The 22,031-nt window shown below is 44.0% G+C and overlaps 1 protein-coding gene across 2 annotated transcripts in view; it reads left to right on the top strand.

The window, feature by feature from the left end:
* Window positions 1-16,228: 16,228 nt before the first annotated feature.
* LOC111263168 (uncharacterized) overlaps window positions 16,229-22,031 on the top strand; it is a 14,287-nt gene continuing 8,484 nt past the window's right edge. The window contains exons 1-4 of one of the 2 annotated variants that reach the window (XM_022838030.2): window positions 16,229-16,980; window positions 17,145-17,449; window positions 20,046-20,144; window positions 20,783-21,071. The gene's annotated coding sequence lies outside the window, so the exon portion shown is untranslated. The remainder of the gene's footprint in view (window positions 16,981-17,144; window positions 17,450-20,045; window positions 20,145-20,782; window positions 21,072-22,031) is intronic. The other variant, XM_022838031.2, reaches the window with a different exon arrangement.

Raw genomic sequence — 22,031 nt, 5'->3', positions numbered from 1 at the left:
ACGTCAAAAATGCCATTGCCGCAGGATCATGACCTGTCAGCTGATTCGCTCGAAGCAACAGCTGGTTCCATTGTTCCACAAGCGGAGGATGCGGCGGGTCTGCGGTTTCCGCATCTGCTCTGTTACGCAGGTTAAGTAATAATTTTTGCAAGAGTTGAACATAAAGACGGAACTTATGGGATAACGCGCGCAGATTAGAGAAGGCCCACAGAATTGAATACTGTGGATGGTGGCAGCGCAAGCTGCAAGAAGTAGTTATAACGGTTGGATTTAACGGTTCCCTGTCTGGATTATTGGGCACTACAGCACATATTATAGGGCATGGAATGGTTCAAAAGAACGTGCTTCTATTTATAATCGAGTGCCAGTCATGCTCTGGGATGACGCTGATAGCGTTTACATAATAGATTTGTTAATACGTTCTGATGTATAATACTGTGCTAAAGTGCCCGTTCCTTGCCAGCTTTTTACTGACTGCACGGAAATGGATATGAATGGATGGATTTTTCAAAACCTATGCCAAATGGTTGAAAACTAGAAGTTCGCAAACGACCTGTATGTTCGATTAAGAGTGCCAATCACTTCGAACGTCTAACTAGTTCTAAAGATAGCGAGGAAGCCCACAGAGGGCAAAACTCCTCATCGCAATAATCCTCACTGTGTAATCTTATCACGCCCATAATTTTCGACCGACGACCTTTGTTGAATATAAGGTCCAATTTGGCCGATGGACTGTCTACCCTGTACGCATGGTTATGCTGTATCCTGGACAGCCACCCGTAACATATTACATCTTCTTTTATAAGTTTTATCGAAAACTTGCTAAACTTTATACTCACAAGTGTTTGATCCAGTCTGTTTAAGCGTCTCAAGCTTTTGGTCAACTAGTTGGCTTGCACCTTTGTGGTAGCCAAATATTTTGCTTCCTATAATGTAGAGGCTGATGAAGTTCATACAGACGCATGGAGGGATAACAGAGGCCGTCATAAAGTCCATGAAATCGGTCACCGAGGCTCTGTGAAGGTGATCAACTCAATACATCGACAGCAATAAGCAACTCACTCCACGAGACCGAAGGCCGCGAACATGGTTAGAGGCGTGGCGTTCTTCAAATGATCGGCATACACTCAATACATATCGGTTAGGCGACCATCAAGTTGATTTTGAAATAACCATTCATCATAATATCCACACCCAACCTGAAACCTGGCACAACAAAAAATCGCTTTCGAACATGACCATGATAAACATTAACAACCAGAAAAAATAACAGGTTAGGGTTATGGCTATTAGAAAATGAACGGTCAATATTGAGACTACGGAAGATATAGTACGTGAGATACTACTGTGCAATGCTCTACAGATATGAATAAGTTTCAGCTATCTATGCCTAAAGGACAGTTTTCCAGTGATACCTAATCGTATAGCGTTCGATGCTCTGTATCATTATTTACTTGACATTTTTTGAAGTACAAACCAATTTGTTTTGTCATCATAGCGAACGGTCTTAGCGTTGAACATTGCTCCATTGTATAGCGTCCCAATGTACCGATAGTATACTCATTCTACTTCCTCTAACAGATTCTCCAGCAGTCGCGCGCGCTTCATCTCCTTCAGACCTTTCGAACAACTACCAGGTCTTTAGTAGACTGAAAAGCCTTTCTTAGCGAATTAGGACCTAGTGCTCGCAGCGAGGTCGTCTCTCTAGGCATACTCGACATGCTAACACTGAATACAGCTGCAAAGTAATACTTTTGCCGTTGAAGGCAACAAACCTCTCATGCCATATGCATGGAAGGGCGCGTCCTTTAAAGGCAAGACGACAGCTTGTACGGTCGTCGTTTCGTGCTGTTCTATATGCGAGGCCAAGGTCCTACTGCCTGCTGTCTGACGCTCACGTGAACACAGCCCATGGCGTGCTTTATGGACATACGGACGAATGTCGGCTGAAGTCGGGATGCTCAGTGACTTCCGACGTTTGGTTGACGGGTGTGTCGAATGAATAAACGAACCTCAAAAACTGAAGCGGCAGACCGAAAAGGAATCGGAGACCTGTAAAAGAAACCAACGATTGAATCAGAACCGTATTCATGTTTGTGGGCCGCTGCTACTACGATAGGTATAGAATATACGCTTAATGTACAGACACTGTAGGATACAGCTGAGGAAATCATACGACCGCAGTGGACTATGGCTGAAAGCTTGTGTAACAGGGCTGGCTTCATAATCATGCTTCGCTGGCCTTTGGGGGCTGCGGAGAAAAATAGATTCAAGCAGAAATTACGGGAAAAACATCGCCTTCAACGTTCATATCTGTCAGATAAACAATTGAAACTCTAGGTGAACATATTACTTGTGCTGTTAATGAAGCATTTAGTGCAGTCAACATTTTACAAATAGTCGTCATTGTTCGGTAGTAAACATTATAATTTTGATAGCACAATATTACTGATTAGTGTCAACAAACTTGGCTAATTAATAAATGATCCTAGATGAAGTGACTCACGACAATTTTCAGGATTTCATCGTAAAAGTCACTGTCGGCCTGATCGGCCAAGCGTTTGGTAGAAACAGACCACGGGGTTGCCGCTTAAAGGCCCGTCAACTTGTCTAAATCAAGAAGTTTAGTTGTAAACGTTATCGTGTTGGATGAATCTGGAACTGGAAAGTTCATCGTTATGCCTAAAATTTTAGCTATTGATACACAAGTTTTCGCCTATCTGGCGAAGAATCCTTATTTCGCAAGTAAGCTTAAGAGCAAAACGTCTTAGGGAAAAAAATGGCACAAAATCATACTATACTAAGTAGTACATGATTTCCCTAGGCCGTATCTAGGTTAGGTGTGGGGTAGAGCTGTTTAAGTCAGCGAGAATGTGGATGTACGATTTTTGGACGAAATATCGTCGTTGATTTTAAATAGTTGGAGGGTAAAAATGGTTAGGAGGCGTCGTTCGTCTAGCCTTTATCAAAGGACAAACATTTTCTATTTCGCTAGATAATCGTTGCTGGTTCATACAGCCTCACCGTTGGTCTACATAATTCCACTCTGTAGAGCTTTATGAGCCAATAAAAAAAGGTATGTTTAATTAGTTCTGTTTGGAAAGTGAATAAGTGACCGTGGATCCATTTGTAGAAACTGTCTGATAGAGAGGCATCTTTTGGGGCAACGGTTATTTCCAGCGGTCGCACACAAAGGACATTTTCACTATACAAAAGCATTAGGTTCAAAGTCGCATATGTAACTGTCATTATCAATACATCCATCCATCATCCTGCTTGTATAGTGACATTTTTTTCGTTAACTACATGCCAATCATCGCACTTGATTCTAATTTGACCTTCATTTGACATTTGATTTTTGTTAACATCCGCCAAATCATTTCTACGAAAATGTCAACTCGCTCCCTTATTTTCGCCCCTTCCTGCTGGATCTGCCAATTCTCAGGCCCCATATTTCGATGCGATGGACGGGAACGAGGTGGAGATTATAGCTTCTCTACATTTCTAGCAGATTTTCGCTTTTCACTGCGTGGCGGCGTACTCGACGGTGGCACGTAGCCAGCCGTTCGTTACGTCAGTACACACAGCTCTCCATCGAGACCCAGAATAGAAGGCCAGCTGCTGCCGTTATTGTTGTTACTGTCATCCCTGGCAGCGTCGGAGGAAACCCGGGCGACACGCGAAGCAGACAACCGCCCGTGGTCCCGTTTCACAATTGTGTGAGGCCTCGATACGTAAATAGCGATGCGCGCGGTTGTCGGCAGCGTCGTGAGGTCGAGGCAGGCGCCAACGCTGTCAGGCTCATGCTACGCCTATGGACCAAACTGTACCCTCTTAGCCGTGTTAAAGTACTGCTATCTCGACTTTGAGGCGAAGCTCGAACTTCTATTCGACTTCGAGCAAGACTCACACGAGGACCTTGGCGTTCTTCTGCTTAATGGCTAATTCTACGTGGTGAGGTGCCAAAGTATTTTCGATGGGCGATGGCCCACGAAATGCCTAGCACATGCCTGCCTGCCTGCCGGCCGTTATGTCTGCACAAACATTCTACATTAAATTCGAAGCGGTGCTAGTTCCCAGAGCTGACACTAGCTCGATGGACTTCGAACTACGCAAGTGTACTATAATGTGGCTACTATGATGAGTTTGTAGTGCGTGCTGTTGTTATTATAGTGACGTAGGCATTTTCTTCGACTTTTACCTTACAGTAGGACCGCTCAGCTGCTTCTTTATCACTAGGTCTGAGCTCTCTGGTTTTGTTTTGCTTGCGTCTCTATATATGTATTCGTAGTCGATGAACCCACCATCAGGCTCTTCCAGTACCGCTGGTTGTACGCGTCTGTCGTGTGCCTTGTCCCTCTACCGGCCTGCCAGCTTGGCGTCTGACTGTCTGTGGCGTCGTTTGGTAGCTCTGTGTATGACCTTATGGATGTGTGCTCCCCTATGTGTGTAGGTGGCAGATGGTCGAACTGAACCAGCCGCGGCTGAAACACACGAAAGCACCGCTATATCGGTGCACGACTACATCCAGTTTCGGTTTAAGCAGTGGAGCCGCACATCGTCTGTGCGCGCTCACATGTCATACACATACATCCTGTGGAGCGAGCGACTCAGCATCAACAAGCGACCAAAAACGAACACGAGGCACGAGTCCGACTCTCCGACCTGGGCTCGGGCTGGTGTCGTATAATTGTTTGGGGCTCTGCTGGTCCGTTGTATGTACCTGCTGCCTCTATACTGGGCCGCTTTTTCTAATTTTCATCGTCGTACTCTTCTTAAATATGATCGTACGCGCTCGATGATCAGACGGACAGCAATATCAGAAACGGACATTCAAGACGTATATATACGTGAGGTGTATCCCTTTTCCTTGTCGCGCTATATGTGTTGATGGTACGGTATAGATATGATATGATGTTAGAGACAACAAATCCATCGATTTTAACTGCTATAGCCAAGATCAAATGGTTTGTAAGTTACGGTCGATGGCCGCCGTTGCAGTCGTTGGTTTTCCTCTATTTCTACACAGGACAGTGACTCGAAGTTCTCAACTACGTCTGGCTCAGCTACAAACAGTCAGTCAGCCACCTCTTCCCAACACAGACACACAAGTACAGACGAAAGAGCCGCTAGGTAAGATGCTCTCCTTTTAGTCCTGTTTTTCGGCTGAAGTGCAGCGGAAGAGAACAGCCTGACGGCAGGTTTCATTGTGCTAGGAACTCGGCTTGACCTCACTTCGGCCAACTTCACTTCTCTATAATCATCCCTCTATTATCTCTTTTTCTCTGTGTCGTTTTGGGTGGACTTGAACACTGAAGCACGAGACGATTCACGCTGGTCTTCTTGATCTTCACTCAGCTTGTCTTCATCTTCATTCCTAACCCCCGTTCCGCTACCTCTTATGGTTTCACTCCGTAGGGGAAGCTCAATCAGACGCGTGTTCTCAACCACGTGGCAGAAACGATACCGTGCACCGTGTTGATGAACTCTTTCTCTACTCTGGCCTCCATCGAAAAACCAAGAGTATTCATTCACAAGAACGGTGGTTCAAGGCTACCGAACAGCGAGGCAAAGCTCAACAGCCGACCATATAAATTTATACGCTGGACTATTGTGGCCTATGTATTCAGTTGAAGTGCGCGGTGTGCATTCGTCAACGGCGCGCCCTGTTAGAGGCAACAGTAGCGGGTTGTGATCCAGTTTGAAGCTGGTAATATTCTCTGTGTGAATGTGTGTACGCTATCGCTTTGATCGACAGCCAATTGTTCGTATTGTAAAATGTACACTCGACGCACAAATCCTTCAGTTTATCGCAAATCAGCTATAGGCGAAGGGCCCACGTTTGGTGCGAATTAGCTCAAGGACATGAAAAAGAGAAGCGTTTTACGGGTCAGGCTAGTGATCAGTACGGTTCAGATGGTATTGCGCTCATTCATGTAGTAGCAACAGCTGTCTGTAACAAGTGAGACGCAATATAGTGAGCCCGGAGCAAACAGTCTGACGTACAGTCTTGCTTGTACCATTGTACCGCTAATCTGGGCGGAAGCTGCCGGGTAACGATAGCGAACCTTCGCCGACACAGAAAAGGCGTCACGCGAATACCAGTCCCTCGGGATCTCCATGACGCCTGGTGTCTATTTGCAGCAGTAGACATGCGATGTTGGCAGTAGCCCGCTTTGAATTGGCTGTCCAAAGTGTTACGTTTTGATTCTGTATTTTTGAAGCCATTTTGCCCGGGTTTAGCCAGCCTCCGAAATAGGCCGCTCGAGCCATAGCTAAATGAATAAGAGAAAATAGATTTAGTGTTTGGTGCAGATACCAAGATCTGTTTTTTGATCGGTGCTTCTGCTCTGTAACGGGACTTCTGATAGGGATGTCGAAAGCCAGATGGAAAACGAGCTACGCCGTGGCCCGGCGATGTATGCATTAATACTAAAGAACGCATGCAGTTTCAGCCCAGAAAACCTGAAGCAGGATAGTTATGAACATAATGACGAACCTAGATGCTGCCGAAGAATGAACATTGGAGAAGGGTTCCGTTGACATACTCAGACTCGTTTTTGTTGGTATAGGAAGAGTTTATAGAGGAATCGTACCCCGTACATTTACGACGTTTACAAATGCATATTGCTGAAGGGCAAAATGGTATTTTATAATATATAAGTCTTCTACAACAAAACAAAAAATCTGTTTCCTTTGCTTATATTCTGGTTGTCACCAACGTCTAAGGGTGGCAGAGAAAAACATTGCAAATTCAGTGAATATGATGCCTCGGGCTGATCTATTTATTCTGTTGACTCGAACCATTGAATACCCCAATTTATCGCTCCTACACAGTTCTAGTTACTACTGTTAAGTTTGCGACTGGACACATTTTTTTTTTATAGGAACACTCAATCTAATCTGCGGCTTCGTTCATTTTTACTTTGTAAGGTAGGATAACCATTCTGTAAAAAGCAAACGTCAACATCTGGCTGCCCATCTTTGATGAATATCTAGTTTCTTCAACGACTTTTTACCCCTCAAACTGAGCTTTAATCCTTTTCCGCCCACGTTCCGCTCAAGTTACCTTTTAATCCTCTTCACTGAATTCGATCCTCAATCAGCGAGGTGTATCGATGGGTTTCCTTCCCTGCGCAACAACAGCAATATCTAGCCTCGGTCCAGCCCAGTCCCGCTAACTTCGTTTTTCATTTTTCTCATTCTCCGACAAACCTATGATGCACAAACGTACCAGGAAACGTACTCATTATATGTTTGGTGCAATAACGGTTAGCTCCAAAGGTACACCAGCGCCGGCAGCGAGAACAAATGCGAGTACTGCATGAGAAGAACAAGTACGACGCGACTGCGTATCTCAACAGTACCTTGCGTTGCTGCCAGAGGCCGTGTAGTGTTCTCCAAAGTGGTATGTAGGGGGTGACAGAGCACGAAACAATGGAGGAGCAAGAGAGTACCATGTCCAACGTTAGGGTCTAGAGCTAATGCTTCGACAAATTGGGGAGGGGGGGACTCCAACGGTCGTCGGTGCTCATTTGCGCCGCCCACCAGTTCAGAACTAGGATGTTTCTTTCCCACCTTTTTCTTATGTACTGCGGTAATTATTAACTGCCGTCATCATTTTATTATATTTATATTATTAACTATTATCCCGATGGCCGGTGCCCCGTCCTATACTTGGCTCGGTAATATCTGTAGTTAATAGGTTATTCGTAGGTCACTGAATGCTGTTTCGAGATGTTTGTTCTGGCGACTATAGAAGAATCGATAGGTTACCAATTCAGGTGATTTAGGTTATCGTAAAAATTACCATTTGAAGATACTTCTGACTGTAGACGTGTTGTTGTTCTCCTTTTAAAGCAGCTAATCAAAAAGCAATGATGCTGCTTGTCATTTCCGGTAGTATGATTACTACAAAGGACTCGATGTGTCAATGCTCAGAAGTGAATTACTTGGGGGATCTGAAAGCGTCTTCTCTACTACATTTTTTGTCGTCCTCCTTATTTACATGATTAAGTGCCTTCTGAGCCATGTTCGGGTCCACTATTACAATATTACATAAAAAAAAAAAAACATTTTTTCAGATTTTATACCGTTCTCTTGTCAAGCGTATGCAATGTGTTGAATTGGACGTCACAGAACGTTAACAATATTATGTAACCTTTTAGTTTACGAAAGCCACGAGTAAGTAGAGCGTTTGTCCTTTTGATCGCGACTCCAGACTACCGATTCTACCGGTTTTCAGGCTTCTTCATTTCAGGTTTCAGGCACATACTACATAACAGGACACCGTACTTCTTTCGCTTAACGGACAGTACCTCTTATTACATAGAACGGCTGTTAGATAACAGTGCGTTCAACCATAAAATCGTAGTGGCGGTGTCCAGCAGACTAACTAAATGTATCACTCTGAGTGGGTTACCATAATAACTATGAATAGGCCATTGCTGATTCAGGCCTCATTATTGCCAAAGAGCTATTATGGCATACGGTTACCGTCAAATTTCACAGCTCTGTTGAGTAAAAGCCTACATGAAGCCAGGAAAACCCGTCTGAAGCTCTGAGAAACGATGTTCATAGAGAATGCAGCAAATACTATAAAAAACGAAATATATGTACAATGAAATTTTATTTCATCAATTATATGGTAGCCGCGAAGGCGAACGTAGCCTGTACTTTCGATTGAACTTTTCAATTGTGTATTGCCGTATTGCATTGTTTCGGCCAGCTGAGACCGTCAAAAACGAAACGAACCGTGGTTGCGCTCGATTTCAAACCCAGATCACTTCTTAATAATAATAATAAACTTAATAAACTTAATAATAATAACTAAATAAGTTAGCACTGTGCCATCACATGTGTATCGTTACTTTTTATTTTGCTTATTATATGTAAACGTTGCACAAGCAACACCGTAACGATAGCCATTAACCCTCTGATACGAATCCTTCTATTTAAACGCCACGCGGCTACCTGATAATCGAATTGTCATATGCAGTTGCCTTTACCTAGGCTTTGCTCGCCCCGCTGGCTATTTCGGAGTAGTCCTGTTTGTCGCCCGAACTAGTAAACGACCCTATGCATCTTTCAATGTATCAATAATGGTAGATACACGTTAGTTGATGTAAACAACAAATCTTTATACAAACAAATCGCTCTACCTTTAAGTCATAATACCACTTTACAGGGCCAGCAAAAAACAAGTCTAGATCGAGCCCGTTAACATCCGTGTTTGTGAAATCTCGTCTGATAGTGAACGGACGGAGATCATCAGCTAGCTTAACGTTTATCGTCAGCGTCCCGGAAGGCAAGACATCTATGGAGACATCTGCTGCGAACACATAAAACACAGGGAATGTGAAGTTGTTCTACGGTGAGCCAAGAGCAGTATACGTGGTACATTGGCGGACATGTAGTAACTCGAGGGAAAGCTCTGGAAAACAGCTAACGACTGGTCAGAGAGTCTATCGGGACTTCTAAGGAGCTTTACCCGATTAACTGTTAGTGCCAATGAAATTCTCGGTCATTTCATCACCCCACATTGTAATAATAGTCAATTATGTTATAAACACAATTAGTAGTAGACGCCATTTCAATCCGTAGCTTGGATCGATATACGCAGGAGCAAATAACAGTAATTAATGTTTTAGTAGGGTACAGCTTATATAATCTAAAGTGAAATGCCGGCACTCGTTCTGCCGTAAAGAAAATCAGGCTTCGTTCTATCTCCGCTATCCACAAACGCTGCACTCACAGTTCGCCTACCGTCACCCCAGCCGAACGAGTAGTGACCCCTTTTTCTGTACCAATCTAGCGCTCGCCTTATCAGAAAGAGGTACCACTGGGTTCGCGGTCGAGCATCAACCCAATCGCCGATAACTTTATTGGCATAAACGAAACCCACTAAGTCACGTGTCAACCCACGAACCAGCCGGCCAATTGACCTACCGAAAAAGACCTTCTGTCACACTGCTTCGGTATTCGATGCGAAGAAACGTCGAGATGGATGACCAGACAGCGCCACAGATCAGACGCGCGCATCGATGAACCTTACTACTGAAGCAAATTTGATTCAAGATGATGCGCCGTTCAGATCAGTACAATTCGCTCGCCACTGACTAATGCAGCCGCCACTAGTGTATCTGGTGCTCAGAGGGGACCGTAGAGGGTGACATCGAGCGCATCGTGGCTGGACGTCCGGACAGGATTTATGGGCCTGTGGAAGAACTTACAAAACCATTCATACGTTGTATAAGCTAGTAAAATTTTGTAGGAAAAGCTTACGTTTTAAAAAGATACCATTTTCTGATTCAAAATAATATCAAAACTTTAATTGAGAGTTGATTAGGGATGTGATAATACGCTGACAGAGCGTGACCCCCAATTCATTTAGACTCAATTACGATGACTATCATTAGAAAAAAAACTGATCTGTCGATTGGAAAACATCGATTGCAATTACTGCACAGCCTATTTCATACGTTTAGGCACATTAAGGCACACTCTTGTTTGTGATATAATATAGCTTTGGAACCCCTTTAAAGGACGAGTACGCCTTAGGCTGATCACATATTCTGTAATGGATATATTCTGATTAGTATTATATTGGGAAACCCGTTAAAACTAGCCAATCGTTCTGGGGACAGTGGGGTCGATTTAGACCCGTTCACCCAAATGAAGTAGTTTTTTGTTTGATGAGCTGAAAGCTTCTAATAGCTTTAATCTATTCTTCAATCCAATCTCTAATCCATTCTTCAGGTGGAGAATGCACAAAAGGCAATAATTTATAAATTACATTCGTTACTCTATTTAGCTAATGGCTAATTTGTTTTATTCGGCTGTTTAGAATCCACATAATATTGACTTAAACGTGTTTGTCTGTATAACCCTACATTTTCTATATATATATATATATATATATATATATATATATAGGCTAATTAAAAGAAAGAAACACAGTCCTTCATGCCATTATAGGGATGAGAGTTGTCCCCATGTAAATACGGCAATAATATTGAATACCGTCTATCGATTTCCTACGCGCGTTTCATTGCTGTCTGACAGTTGCTGCAAGAAATACCCGTCGTTGCTCCTTCAAATAAAGCACGCCTACTATACAGTCGATTATCGGGCCTATTTGCATAGGCACAAACTCTTATACGTTATAGTGGCCTAGAGGAGAAAAATTGTCCTGTCATTTTGCCTGCTAGTTACGAAGGAGTTGCACATCATTCACCTATTGTGCTTATCGTCTGCGTTAGATCTATGCTGCTATGTAAATCGACTCGTCTAGTCAAGCAATGCACATACGCGTATTGCACTATTTCTTGTTAACTCTATATTATGCACATATATAGTCCTGTTAGCATGCTCATCAATTTCTCTCGAAAGGAGCAGAAAGAAGAAGTACCATTACCTTTGTTATGCCTCTGTCTCGTACAGAGCTTAGTAGAGATTCGATAGTGTACGGCCATGTGTACAGGGATGTGCTGAAATGGCCTGTTAGTGCGGTTGTTACAGTTTAGCCTCAGCTGTTGCAACTGCGGTCGAGGACGCCGCCATGTGCACAGGCCCAAGTGGAGAAAGCGGACTGCTCACCATGACTTCAACCAGCTGCCAAGAAGGGTTACGAACCGGCGTCAAACGAAGACGATGAAGCAGCTGACGAAGTTTGTCGAGGTCGCGTGCCCTGCAGACTCACATTGGTACATAGTGAAGCGCGCCTTTGGCCTCACTACTTGGCACTCGACAGAGATATCGGGAATGCGCCAGGAGCTCCCTTTGAACGGTCTGGGCAGCTTTGAGGATTCGTTGTGTGTACCTACATGGAAGAAGTTCGAGGTCGTCCAGACGGCAGATGCTCCGAGTAGCACTACCGATGCCGGTAATGATGTCTGAGCAAGGTGACAAGAACGTTGAAGAACGGAGATAGGCTTCAGGTCGGCACTTTTGGATGTCCCTGAACTGCAAAATTGAAGCGGTGCGGGTCCTCGCTTGCGGATGACCAGTGCTGACCAGTTCGAGGCCCCGACAAAACGAAGATGCCGCATACGCACAGTTTGTGGCTCGAACGAACGTTATCAGTGATAATACATGTAGTTTTTTCCGTAGAAAGGCTGTCAAGCAACAACAACGGTCATTAGTTGTTGCACCTTAGAAAAAGTAAAAGTGGCCATGTTTTTTTTAAATATAATTTCTTAATTCTCAATTAATAACTTAAATTTAACATGTCCCAGAACTGCAAAACGAAGAAGTGGTGCGGATCCTCACCTACGGCTGACCAGTAGGGCCAAACCTACATTGAGGCTAAGCACTAATAACTTTGCTCCTAATCTTAGGTTCGTGGAGGTTACACCACTTACTGGCTATACTGTTATTTATTTCGGTCATCTCCGCATTTAATGTATTGAATTAGTATTCAAAAAGCTCCATATGTTTACCGAAAGGATACCATGGTTCCATCTTTTCAATACACCTTTCACGAAAACAGATACTCAATGTAAATTGAACAGAAACAACCTAATATTAAATACAAACAGGTTTCAGCAGGTCCGGACCCTTTCATTCTCATTGTTTGCGATGTCCCATACAAGCTTTACGATTCGACAGAAATCTCATACAACGGCGTATAAACCCACGCTTTGAATGCCTGCAATTGCTGTTGATTTTCGTTCTAGTCTTATGATACGTGTATTATTAGAAACTACTCGTATATATGTCGATGGCGTATTGAATGCCGCAATGTTGTTAGCAGTTTACAAAAAAGGAACATTTTTTTTCCTAAACCTGTTTGATAGTTCTGATAGCCATTTTACTTACGCTTTATTTGAGCTTTCAACGTTTCAACAGTTTAGTATATCAAGTTCTTAAAGGCTTACTCGATCTTTTACGGCAAACCATTTGTCCTTGCTCATTTTTACTAGCATGCACATATGGCATTAACAATCGAGAACTAGAGAAAGCTTAGGAGCAAAAAAGGAAGCCTTACACGAATTTCTACAGTCTGGTTCACAGGTGGCCCCAAAAGCTTAGAAAGTCCATCACCATCATCGACCTCTATATGTATCATATATATTTCTAAGCGTTGTAAACGAAGTACCTGCGAAATCCACGACCTAAGGTCGGTGGCCACGCGCGGGCACACGTTTTCAAGGTCGTTTCTTTTCATTAAAATCTCTGTACAGATGTACGTGTTGTGAGCATATGCCTCTGTATCAGCCTCGAACTGCGCGGTTCATGCGGCCTGGCCGACAGCGGCTGGTTGAATTGCGATCCTTCTGCTGTTGCTTTCGGTGCTTGCCCTTGGCCTAGGTGAGAGTGCCTACCAATTTGCCTGCCTGTCCTTGTGGAGCTCAGCTGCTCGAAGATCTGCCTGTCCGTCTGTTTCGGAGGATGAACTGGCGAGTTGTAACCGTGAACGATCCTCGATCCCTGCAACCAGAGTTGTTGCACTACTGTTGCAAACGATCTGACAGTCTAATATTATGGAATATATAGTGACCTATACATGTAGGCTTCGATCTTCGCGTGTGGCTATAGGAGTGCGACCTTTGTATCTTTTACCGACATAGTCATGATCATTGTCATCAGCATCATGTGCGCTGTCCCGGTGCACCGCTAGCGCTCCGATGACATCTGGATGTCAGGTGGAGAAGACTGATTTGGTCGTGTGCCGACGCGCTTCGCCAGCGTAGCACTTCTTCGTCCAAGAAGCTCTGTCCTCGAAAGAAACGTTGGTTTCACCTCGGCCAGATATGGCCAGAGCTGGTCAAATCGGCCAGGATTGGTGCGCTCGATCTGCACACAGGCGGAGTCTAGACAACACGCCTATTAGAGCTGTGTATTGTTAAAAAGCTCAGTGACTGCCACGCGTCGAGTGCTGTCCATTGCAGCGAAGTTGCATATATGCTCCTTCGCGCTAGAATCTACGCGTATGAAAACACTGTAAAATCTACAAAACGCTCAAGTGAAAGCGTTGGATGCATAGTGTACAGTATAACCTGGCAGAGGTAGAAACTAGAAAAAGATCGCTGCCGATTTCAGAAGGTCGAAGCACCGTCTAAATCGTCTATCCAAGGTCACCGAGCGGTCACTCCATGGAAGTCGATCAGTGGGGCGATGCCGAGATCGTAAGCGAGCTTCATCGAGGTGACCTTGGGAAACGATAGTTATATTTAGAGCGAGTACGTTGCCTCATCTTTATTGGCATTAAGGCTAATGCGAAAAATAGATTATCATTGGCTGACAAGCTTGAGATAGAGTTTCGAGATTGAATACATTTTTAGCATCTACCGAGATAAAATAATGAAGTCCACCTTATCATTCGTAGTAGGCTGGTTTTCAGCGCGAAACAAAGCATATCTGTACCCAGATTCGGACCCAGTTCAGTGCGTCAGAATGTCCAACGACTGCACCGAACGTAGAACTCGAATTATTTCGTAATCACGTTTTTACATCGCAACTGTGCACTGGAACGCGCTTATTTATAAGTAAGTTTGTATTCGTAGATGAACGGTTATTGTAGAAAGTTACAATTTTTTTTATAAGTTAAATTATTAACACACTTGTTTTCAATATCAGATCTATTTACATCATCGAAACTAACTCCGCAGTTGAACTGATAAGTTATGGCTGGCCAGGACAAAAGGCGATCACAACGCGTCCGTTTTCGGAGCCGACCAAAACTCCATTTACATAATTAGTAATTAGTTAGAAGACCATAGTTGTATGTGTTTTTAGCTATATTATTATTCAATTATGCCCAGAGCCTCTGAGCGTTGTTCTGCATTCATGACCCGTGTCCATCTGCTTATAAGGAAAGGCAGATGTACTATAATCGTTCATACTTTACTAAAGCTAAGCCATATTTCCAGTAATATCTGAGCTTCTAGACATACAGCTCGAGACCCTTCCTTTCAAAGAAACTATCAAGTATTACTGTATATACACACCTATTTTTGTGTATTTACATGAACTATGTAGCTAGTAGGGAACGTAAGAAATTTCAAGGGGGCCAAACGTTTTTTCGTTCGGTACAAAGGTAGACTATTGTCGGTGGATTTTCTTTGTTTCGGCGCATAATTTTCAATTGTTTAAGAAACACTGAGGCCTGCTTAACCTGCGCTACCTAGATTGCGTATTGTGAAGCGAGGTCTTGCGAAGCTCGAAACGAGGAACTGTGCACTGTGAAATCGGTTAAGTATCGATCGATATGAGTGTCGTGAACGAATGTCAAATCCAAAAATACTCGAAAGCATTGGAAACTGCTCTGAATGATTCTGAAGCCCATGCCCGTCGCATAACGCTCCAAGTTTTGCTATATGAAGATGGGTTCAAAAAAGCGGCCTTCAATGCTAGTTCAGTTAAAGCTGGTCACACTCTGACGTTACATGAGTGATGAATTTTCTTTCTCAAACTTGCTCAATAGAGTCACCGTATGGTGCAATTGGACGGAATCAGCTGAGCTCAATGACTGCAAATGGGGCGTGGATAGGGCCACTGCATAAATAGCATAGAGAAAAATGCATCGGATCGGACTGTGCATGTTTGGAAATCTCGAAGTCGAAAATCTCTCGGTTGGGTACCATATTGTAGTCAAATAACTACCTATAATTATGCGTATTCGATTTGTTCATCGATTGACAGAAGTGACCTATAGCTATAGAAGTTTCGTCATAAGATGTCAAATAGTACAACTTTGCTTCTGACAGCTACTACAATTTTAGGTCAAAAAAAAAAAAAGAAAAAGACGTTGGTATATTTCGAAATTGAGCAAGGTCATCGACGAACCCGATAGGCAAAGATGTTTTCTATGCACAAACTTCAACAATCAACGCTCAGCATTAGCAGAAATAGTTACCTCACTGGTATGAAATAACCTTATTCAGCTGTATATCATTTTGTTGTCATTGACTATGGAACATGAGCTTGAGACCGGTAGAATTAGACATCAGGACATACGACCTCCAAAAATGATACATCGTGTGGCCTGTTTTCGCTCTCTGTTCTACGATATAGTTGCGTGTATACTTCTCACCTGCGAGAACGTCCCCAGCAGCACCTGTGCTCGGTGCCTACTTTATCAGTAGGACTCAGCACGCGTTGCCTCATATGACAATTTACAGAACTCCCTTGATGAACTCGGTCCATATTGGCCGTCATTCCACTAACCTGGACCGATCGACCGGGTCCGGCACGACACCGTTAGCAGCGTCTGGCCATACGCCCGCTGACTGTTCGTCTCGTACGTCGCCGACGTATGCCTATGCGACCTGCATACCATCTTTCACAGTTTTCGGTGTACGCCTACAGTGGTTCAACGCTAACGCTCAACCTGGTATGCACCTCTATACCTATACGAATCGCCTGATTGCGGCGCATCGCTAACGCTTATAGTGTGCCGCAGCGATTACGATGTCTGGCATATCCCTAATGACTAGATCACCACCGAACCTCGCACTCATCAAAACATGCCGGTGCATAAGGACATCCAAAGCGTGAGCTTCGAGCGTGACGTTCTGCCCGAGATGCGCCTCACCAGGATGAACCGCTGGCCGAAGAGCGCAATGGCGGTGGCAGCCGGGTGTTGGTGAATGGTGACTGTCGCAGTGCACTCAGAGACGCATCACAGCAACGTCGATGGAACAACTGCACGCGGTGGACAGCCGTCGGTTTGTTGATGACTCAGTTGAGTTGAACGCCACATGCTCGACTGGGTTGAGTGACTGCAATCTTTTGCGCTTCGCTTATCGCCATGTGCCAAATGGCGCTTAACGAGAGCGGCCCAGTAGCGAACCATCTTTATGCGGTACATCAAGCCAGAGACTGCACGGCGTCACGATCGTCATCATAATCAACATCATTATAAACATGAGTGGCAGTGCATTGTCGTCCTCTGTTTGAGTTACAAACGTCAAGTCATATTCTGCCGCTGGCACTGTTTTGTTACGGTGCTTGCCGGGTGACGTGTCTTCGGCCCAGGTAACAAAGAAGAACGAAATTACTACATAAATGAGATATCGATTCACGTCTGATTCGGGACGTACACCCCCACATCTTCACGAAATCCATGCCAAGTTATGCTTCATCAGATAAGGAACGCGGTGGGTTCTAACGAAAACGCACCTTTCATATGGACCTTTCAGGGTTTGTTGTGAATTTGTTGTCAATTCGAGTACAGTACGGCACGCCAAGCACCGATCACGGATCCTCAGAAAGCGTCTGAAGGCGCTTGCCTAAATCGTACTGTTCGATTAGGTTAAGGATGCTTGGTTAAGCTTTGTTCGAAACCCATTGAAGTTTGCTGGACGTAATGTGAGAGACATATTAAATGAACTAGAAACTGGACGAAAGGCATCGTGGGAAGCTGTTATCTGCCGGAACTTCTGTCGGGAACAGAACTGTTCAGCTGCGTGGTAAAAACGAACGGCGTCGTTAGTAAAAGAACCTGGTAAGCGACGGTGTGTATTACTAAACGGAAAAACTTATTAAACCAGAACTAAACCATAATATATAGGTTTTTCTATATTTGTGCTCACTGAAAGCGACGACAAAACAGACGATAAATGCCTCTAATTAGGTAACTAGTATTGCTTCAGTAGTTTTAACATAAATGTTACGCCATATACAAAACGTAAATTCTGACTTGCAAACCTTGTTTGTTTCGATCAATAACAAAACGCATGCAATGTACTATATATAAAAGCTCGCACATTTACCTCTTGCTTACTGTTCGCTCAATCCATATTTATTTGCTTTTTTCTGCCAGCCTCACTCAAATATTCACGTCGTAACTTCGCCTTGAATACCTTTCTTATCCCTGGTAAATGTAATAATATCGCCGGCTCTTTTCAAGCGCCCCATTAATACTTGCCGTTAGCAGACAAGTTCAACCCGCCAAGAACATCAACAACGTACATCAAAAATACAGAGAACCTCTATCGATACGCTGCCTACAATCAGTGACGCCATTCTGCTGTTAGCATAACATGAATGCACGGCATATTTACTTCTTCTGTATTATCTGCACGAGACAAACTCACTTGCATTACCATCGATTCAACCTAGCAGAACTGAACAGGCCTAAACCTTCATAATTTTACGCCGCATCCATCTATCTGTAAGCTAGCGTTGCTACGAATGTGTCAACGTTTTTGCATCTAAGCACTCGCCCCCTTGTTCTGAACCCCCATGGACGGAACACCCTCCGAGCCAGGTTCAGACCTCAATGTTTGCGTTCGCCCACTTGCCTAGCCCCTAGCGTTTAACAAGGTTCGACGCTGCAATATCGTCTGTGCACGAAGGGATCACCAATGCTGCTACTATCTCTGTAACTATAATGCTATTGAGCAAGTTGCTAGAATCACTGATCTCTAAGTGGGGGAAACAAAGGGGAGACGTATTTTAGAGATATTGTTAGTAGCAGTTGTAGCACCAGAAGTAGTAGTATACTTGTCGTAGCTCTCGAACACCAGCATTAGCATCCGGTTCGAGTCATCGGCTAGACCGTGGGGTAGAGAGATCTAGGACTTGAAGCTACGCGCAAATGCTGCCATGAGGCATACGTACACCCCCAACGATTGGCCGGCCTGTCAATTGACGAGGCCATAATAAGATTGAGATCAAGCCTCGCGTTGTATTTCGCGTCTAAACCCCCTGGGTCGTCAAGAGGCAGGAGTAAAGGGGAGCGCCGCCGCGATCTATGGTGCTCATGTGATGATGCACATGTGCCCGTGAGCAACAAAACTGCGTCTCTCTTCCTTTGTCTATAGCGAAACTAAGCGCAACCAGCGAGTGAAAAACAACAGAGAAGCTGCGCCAGCACTTGCAGTGGACCGCCACGACGAGCATCATCGTAAGCCGACATGAGCACCAGCCCAAAAGGATATGGGCGATGATCATCTGGGCTGGCTCCTGTGGAGGAAGGTTCTTATAGAAACTACGCTGCTGTACTACATGTTGACTACGGTTTGTGATTTTGTACTATTGATGCGTAGCATAGTATTGATTCCGAGACTATCTACAAGAAAATCTCTATGGATTAATAATTGGGAAGAAAAGTTTTCAAGTTAATTTTCTATTAACACAGATGTATTTGCTGGTCTGAACAGGCTCTCAACCGGCAACAATTGTAATTGCTAAACCTGAATTTTATATTATAATTGCTTACGATATATCCAACTTAGCTTTTTCAAATTTATCTGCCGTCTCATCATCTACTGGCACAAGTCCACAATTTATTCTTTATAGCTTGGCTAGTCGTAGGCATTTAAGAACCCTACAAGTTCGACTGAAAGGGCTCCACAAACTCGCCCGCACAACTGCTATATATGCCCCCGTATCCTGTGCTGAGCGAGGTTTTGTCGTAGAAGCACAAGTAGGTCCCCAGCCAAGCGAAACTAGGTAGGTACCCCATCTCCATCCTTTTCTAGATCAGCTAACGTCTAACGCTGAGCAAGATTTAGAGCCCCATAGCAGCCACATTATCCCTCGACACACTCCCGCTACTCAAAGAGCGCTTGGTGCACCAGTCCGCCAAGTGGCAGAGGTAGCTGTGCAAGCAGATACACAACTGGCTCTAAAATTGCACCGGTGGCGATAATTCGGTGCATCGGGATCACTGATTGCATCGATAGGCCCAGGTTTTTGATGATGGGTTGTTTTTTGCAGGCGCAACAGTAGTCGCTGTCGCCGCGGAGTCCAGCACCAGCTGGAGCACTGAGAATTTCTAAACTTTTGCACGTGTGCCAGCCCCTGGACTATACAAAAATTTCGTAAGATCTAAATGGTTCAAAAGCAGGCTGTTGACGTCGTTTACGGCTAGTAAAGATAATTATGGATTACTGTAATGTGTTAGGTTTATCTTATGCTAAATGAAAGCACAGTTTTCTATCTCAGCCGTTGAATGTTTAGCTCGAAATAGTAGATCACTGCTAGTCCCCGTGATAGCTTAGTGGGTAACATATTTGCCTGTTAACCTTAAGGACACGTTATGATCTAGGTTCGAAGCTAAGCATAGACTGACAGACTTTGCTTCGTGCTGGCAGGGGCCAATTGTCTGATGGAACGCCTACCGACTACACCGGACGTAGAACTCGAAAGATGGAGATCACTGCTAGCAGAAGTCAACACAAATAAAGCTCCTGGTACGTAAATATTGTACAGATCAAATTTATCTATTCGCCATTGCTGATAGTGCTCGAAAACTTCATATGTAGAGGTGAACAATATGATATCCTATGTGTAAATACTTTACACGCCGTCATATGGGTTATATCAGCCTTGCTGAGCTTATAAAACTATTTTAAAAGATTTGCCAGGTATCCAAAAGGCAGTATTAGAAGGAATGAGCAACTGATTTCCCCCCATCTGGAGCGCCCACACCTACCGTACATATTTTTCCACCAAGTGTATGGTGAAACCCACGCTCGGCAGAACGAGTGGTAGGTAACATAAGTGATAAGCCGGCTCGTCCCTTTCCGCTCGTTGTTCCTCGCTGCATCCGAAGTAAAGAAATCCCCAGTCAATTTCAACTAATTTTTTCTTTCTACTTCCTAAGGTTGATTTTTGAAGGCTTCTATTGAAAGGTTCTTGGGAAGCGCAAGGAACAACGTCGGTGCTCCGGCAGCAGTACTAAGTCGGCTAGAACGTAAGCAAAAAGGATTTTGCGAAAGTTCGTATTTTTTGCGGAAAAAGATTTTTTCAAAACTGTTGAGTGTAAGATTTTCCCAAACGACGCGTATCCCATACGTTACGATCGGGACCATTTTTTGACGTCTAACAGGCAAAGAGCAGTTGCGCGGAACAAACGATGGGGCGATTTGACTACTCGTACGGCCAACACTGTATTTCTGCGTTTTTTCGATAGTGTGTTCGGTGAAACTTCTGCAGTTCGCGGAGAAGAGCAACGCTAAATACGGGAACGGATTTACAAGGGCAAGGGGTGACCTGACGAGGTACAAGGTGTCGGTAGCCGTTATCCTGCTTTCCCTTCCAAACTTCATCGCAATGAAAAGGCTTTCCTGTGTTATTTGATTACATTTCGGCTCTCAGGGGGACCCGCAAGGAAAACGGTACTGTCGGATTCAGCCTTTTCATTACCTTTTTTTCTCGCTATAGCACCTCAAGCAATAACGCCTCGTGTCAATGAAAGCGTGTCCACGAGGCGTTGAAAGTGCACTATGGAAGCATTTTATTTTAACCGAGAGATTAATATTTTTAAAGCGCTACTGGTTTCACAATAGTTATATAGTATATTATAGGTACAATATGAGCATATATATAAACACTATCCGCTTGTCACTCTAGCGTCGTCACGTCTGTCACGAGTTGCTATTCTTCCAAAGGCTGACAGTTTTGGAATCTCTAGGTACACTGCCCCTGATTGCCTTTGTCTACTGTCCCCAGAAGTATAATCATTATACTCATTTTAAGCATACCGCCAGTCTCATATTTGTGACTGACGCATGGAGCCAGGCTAAGATTGGCTGCACTTGAAACCTGTTTGACACGCAAAAGATAACTTCAACTGACTTCCTCAGTCTTTTTGCCTCGTATGGGAAGCTTTTGAGAAAAATGAGGAGAACATGTTCAGGTTGTTTCCCTGAGTCAGGCCCGCTGTTTATGCAAAAGGCATACGTTTGGCTGTTTCGTCAACGATAGCTGAAGACAAGCATAACGTGTCATGTTCTTTTCAAGAGAACAAACTTGAGATTAGATATAAAGCTTCTTGGTAACTGTCATATCGGTTCCCGCCGAATACTCATGCCAACACTGCATTGAAAGCCATGTTTGAAATGACAAAAACAGATAGGGATCCGAACTGCTTTAGTCCAATATCTGATCAATTGTTACTTGGATAGAAAATTCTGCGGAAGACAATGGCAAAGAAGCCGATACTTTTTTTCGGAAGAAACTTCAACGTTAGATAGAAGCGTTGTCATAACTTAAATCCGAATCATACAGGTTGAGATCATTTAATAGTCTAAAAGACGCTATGGTCATTCGAAGTGTTAATTTTACATCTGTACTAT

This window comes from Varroa jacobsoni, unplaced genomic scaffold, assembly GCF_002532875.2.
Source record: "Varroa jacobsoni isolate VJ856 unplaced genomic scaffold, vjacob_1.0 scaffold_739, whole genome shotgun sequence".
Classification (NCBI taxonomy): domain Eukaryota; kingdom Metazoa; phylum Arthropoda; class Arachnida; order Mesostigmata; family Varroidae; genus Varroa; species Varroa jacobsoni.
The sequence above is the reverse complement of the archived record's forward strand: the minus strand, read 5'-3'. Positions and strand labels throughout refer to the sequence as shown.